The sequence below is a fragment of the Oreochromis niloticus genome, linkage group LG20, assembly GCF_001858045.2.
Source record: "Oreochromis niloticus isolate F11D_XX linkage group LG20, O_niloticus_UMD_NMBU, whole genome shotgun sequence".
Classification (NCBI taxonomy): Eukaryota; Metazoa; Chordata; class Actinopteri; order Cichliformes; family Cichlidae; genus Oreochromis; species Oreochromis niloticus.
The window spans coordinates 4,242,390-4,247,683 of record NC_031984.2 but is presented as its reverse complement, the minus strand read 5'-3'; positions in this window follow the sequence as shown (position 1 = coordinate 4,247,683).

The window sequence follows — 5,294 nt, the reverse complement described above, 5'->3', positions numbered from 1 at the left end:
ACATAAATACTTATGCAATATTTGTATATCTGTGTCATCAGTATTGTTAATCTGTAACTAAAGCTGCCCCACTCGAGGGGCACACATCAAGTCTCCTGTGAGTATTTTTTAACAGCATTTAGCTCACACATTTATCTGACACTTTACTGACAGTCAGGTGTAAGATTTTAAAGTTACTTGTAGCATTTTGGAGTTATCAAAGGACAAAAGGGGATGGCTGTACAGAGACAAATGCTTATTAACCAGTTCTTCCCTGTTGGGCAATTAATTATATAGTTACTTCATCAAAAAAGTTACTGAGTTAAGCAAACAACAAAGTTTTTTGCAGCTGTTTACCTAAAAATGCAGCCAAGGAATTTTTCTAAACAAACATTTCAAAATATTTACAGAACAATCAGCTGTTCTGCATCACATTTGATGCCACACAAATTATTTGTGCCACTAAAAAAATAATTTCTGTCCACTATGCGATAAAGGAGAACAGCAGCCTGATACCTGCAGGCCTGACAACAGGAGATGTATCACTCCTGTAACACCTGTAACATTCAGCAGTCGTCTCATTGTTCTGACACACACAACAAAACTATTGACTACACTACACACTAACTACACAAGATTTGCGCTAAACGTCTCAAATCTCTCACATCTCAAACACCTCCGTGACTCCTAACCCCTCCCTCCTCCCCCCAGGTGGAGAGTGCTTTCGAGCGTTTTCCTTATAAAACGCAGTTTTTACAGTTTCTTAAATGTAAACAATGATAGTATTCAGGAAAACCAAACATTGCATATTTTTTTTATCACAACTCTGGTTTTACGTGGCCTATCAACACAATTTAAAAACTGGTATAAAGTCCACACTTCTTCCGTCAATTGTTCCGTCGTACAACGTGTACAAACATCTCCAATGTTTGTACATGTTGTCATTGACGTGGCTTCACTCCACATCAGCCACGTCGCTTTGCTAGGGCAAATAAGGACGCTGTCATAGCCTGTCAATGACGTTGATTAGCTGCGTATATACGAATGTAAATCGCATTATTGGCTGGACTATGGGATAAGGTGGCATCGTTCTAATCCCATACGGGAGCAGCCAGTCACTTACTGATTAACACTGCAAAACAGAATTGTTAAAGTTTTAATTTTAATTTCAATTCAGGTTCGTTTTTTTTGTTTGTTTGTTTGTTTTTGCGCCACACAGATTTTCTGTGCGCAGAGATTGTGCCAGCAGTGTGCAACTGCGCACGTGCGCAGCTTAGAGGGAACATTGGTCAAGAGTTGCTCAAACTGACCTTGTACTGGAAACCACTAACTCCGGAAATTAGAACAAAGTCAGTCTTGAAGCCGTTCCAATTGTTGTTGTTTACAGGAAGACAGCTGACAAACTCTAAACACAAAGGGCAATTCTCCTACACTGACAGCAGATATTAACTTTAGATTGCTCAAGTTATTACAATATCAACACCTATTGCATAGTTAAATGTGGCAATTATTTGGTAAACAGTCTTATTCAGTTTAGTATCAGAAAGTTCCTTTGCATTCAGACGTAGTCAATGATAGTTTTTGGTTTTAGACCAGCCACAGGGTCACCAGTTTTCCAGTCCATGTTTTCAGATTCAAAATGACGGGAATTGGTTCAAAATGATAGACTGACCCAGATAAAATCTGTGAGCAAATATCCTGACAGAGCAGAGCAGTAATTGTTTTTCCAGTCAGTCCCATGCTTGCTTCAACAAAAAATATATAACCCAAAGGCCTGGCACACAAAAACCTTTGTGTTCGAGGCTGTGCAATGCCTAATCCCTACTTTTTCATGTTTAAGGATATTGAAATGATTACATACATGCAGCTTCAGCTAAAGATATGTTTTGACTTGGACACATAAAGCAGAGCTCCCTAATATGTGGACATAAATACTTATGCAATATTTGTATGTCTGTGTCATCAGTATTGCTAATCTGTAACTAAAGCTGCCCCACTCGAGGGGCACACATCAAGTCTCCTGTGAGTATTTTTTAACAGCATTCAGTTTACACATTTATCTGACGCTTTACTGACAGTCAGGTGTAAGATTTTGAAGTTACTTGTAGCATTTTGGAGTAATCAAAGGACAGAAGGGGATGGCTGTAGATTGGAAATACTGGCAATTGGGTGATTGGAAGTTCAAATCTTGGCTCAGACAGTCAATGTCTTTGGGCAAGACACTTAACCCACATCGACTCCATTGTAGAACATGTTTGGTGTGTAGGCCAGTTTGAGTAAAAGCGTCTGCTGAAATGTAAACGAAAAATAAAATTTCATTGCCTCTTTCTGCAGCTTTTAGAGCAAAACTGTGTCCTAGGGCTCTTTTTGTTCTGTCCAGCGTTCTTCTTACCATCAGCCAAACTGTAGAGATAAAAATCTGAAGCTAAAAAAGAGACAAATGCTTATTAACCAGTTCTTCCCCTTTCTGCTCTTACTTAGTAGATCTTTTTTTTGTTTTCACTTTTTCTGTCCAGAGTTGGGAATTTTCATTTTGCAGAAATGCCAAGCAGGGTCTGCATTACCACTGTAGCTCTTTTGTAGTGCCATGTGGCAAGAGCCCTGAACCATTTGACTTCAGCTGTTTGGTGGCCAGAGCCACATTTTGTAATGAGACTCTGCAGCTCCCAGCGATGGATGTGCAACTGTATGCATGTGAACTGGAGGTTTCTGAAAATATGTTTGCTCCTATAGGACTTACCTAAACTAAAATGAAAGTCCCAACATTAGAAAAGTTAATGCTATAATCGCCCACCAACAATACAGTGGGTGAGTAAGCCAACCAGACACCCTTCCACATTTAATAAAACAACTGACTGGTCACTCACCATCCACAAAAAACATGCTATTGTGGGGGATTCTAACATTAGCACGCTTCCATCTCTTAGGGCTCCTGATCTTCAAACGGTCAGCTTCCCAGGGGCCAAATGGTAACATGCTCAGGCTATCTTTGATAAGATGTCGACCAATCGCACGGTCAAGAAACTGATCTTGTCTTTTGGCATAAATAACAGATCATAGTCAGATAAAGACACAGCTGTTAACGACATGATAGGAGCAATCTATGCAGCTCAACTGAAATGTCCTGAAGCTGATGTCTTTGTGCCAATCATAAACTTTTCTTCCTCTATTCCACCTAGAGAGCAAATGGTTTTACTGCACATGAATAACTATATTCTAAAAAACATATAACCACATTCCAGCTCTGCAGGGGGACTTTGAGACAGAGCAGGACCTAATCCACTGGACCAAAACAGCATCCAACATCCTGAACCACTGGTATGATCATGTAAAATAGATGTCCCCAGAAGCCTTATGGGTCAGGAGGGGAATAACAGAGTGATCAATTTGTCTAAAAAACTCTGTTTGACTGATGCACAGCTTATCTTGTCAGAGAAGGGTCTAACTTTTATCCCCACAACGGGCTGTAGCAAGAAAAAGATGATGTTTCAATATAGACATGACTTGCAGCAATATCACAGAAGGGTTAAACTTGCAGTTTATTATGAAAATGAACCTGATACTGAGCCTCAACAGTTTACTTTAAAGTCCGATTGGTCTCCAGCAGCCAGCAGGCTCCCTTCCCAGTTGCTCCATCTAATTGATAAGGATCTACAACATTTTGATCAGGAATTCAAACCGAACAGAGTCCAGCCTAATCTGAGTAAAGAGGAATTAGCTGCTCTCAAAGAATTGTGACTAAATCCTAATATTGTGATCAAACCTGCAGATAAGGGGAGCTCTGTAGTTGTGATGGACAAGGAACGATATTTATGGGAGGGATATAGACAACTTAATGATGCTAATTATTATTCCAAATTAAACAAGCCTATATATATTGATACAATCCCTATAGTAACCAATATTACAGATACCTTGTATAATAAGAAGTTTATCAATGCAAAACAAAATATTATTTACTGGGGTCCACACAGCCAAGAGCAAGGCTCTTCTACATGTTACCAAAAATCCATAAAGAACCAGAAAAGAGGAGCAAACCAGGTGAAATCCCTCCAGGGAGACCTATTGTTTCTAACTGTAACAGTGAAACATATTTCACAGCTGAATATATAGACCATTTTCTTAATCCTCTTTCTAATCAACATGACAGTTATGTTAAAAAGACATGATTTCAAGTCAAAAAGGCTAAAATCCCTGAAGACTCCTTCCTTTTCACAATAGACATTGACAGCCTTTATGCTAACATTGATATGAAAGAGACAAATGCTTATTAACCAGTTCTTCCCTGATAGCAGTCAAAAACATTTTCCAGAAATATCCTGACAAAAAAAGACCTGATAATGAACTGCTTCAACTGCTGGAGATCAATCTAACTAAAAATGATTTTGAGTTCGATGGAGGAATTCTTCTTGCAGATTAAAGGCACAGCCATGGGAAAGAAAATTGCACCAGCGTATGCCGATATTTTTGTGGATGAATGGGAGACTGGAGCTCTCGCATTATTTCAGATACCTGGATGACATCTGGGGCATCTGGACACACTCGGAGGAAGACTTTGAACAGTTCCTGGACACACTGAACACAGATAATCCCTCAATCAAATTAAAATCTATTAGCCCCACATCAGTTGATTTTTTAGACACCAACACTCACAAAGGCCCTAACCTTCACACATCTCACACACACAAAGTCTTTTTCAAAAAAACAGACACACATGCACTTCTTTACATATCAAGTTATCATTTCAAGCACACATATGCTGTCTTAATCAAATCCCAACTACTCAGATTCCACAGAATTTGCACTCAGCAGTCAAGACTTTAAAACTTCCACTAAGGTGTTGTTTTCAGCTTTGTCCACCAGAAGTACTCACGCTCCTTCCTAAGGAGCTGTTTCAAAGTCTTCCTTCAGAGCAAGCCTGTTAATCTGGATCCCATGCTGCCTCTGGTCACAACTTTTTCCTCCTCACCAGTTCAGCTGGTAAAACAGATTAAAAACAATTAAGTCCAGCCTCTGAAAGGACAACAGAATCATTGCTGCTTTTCAGAGGAATAAGAACTTACAGGATTATTTAGTACATGCTAAACTCAAAACATTATCTAACCCCAAAACAAGTGCTCAAGGGGAATTTTTTTTCAACATAAGGAGTGGTTACAAAACAAAGTAAACAAAAATGTGTACCTGACCCGTTGTAGAGGCAGTCCCCACTCCAAAAACTGTGTATATCTGATCACATGTCAGCAAGGCGGACTGCAATATGTGGGAGAGACTGGTAACACCATCCTGGTCAGATTTACACAGCACAGGTATAACAT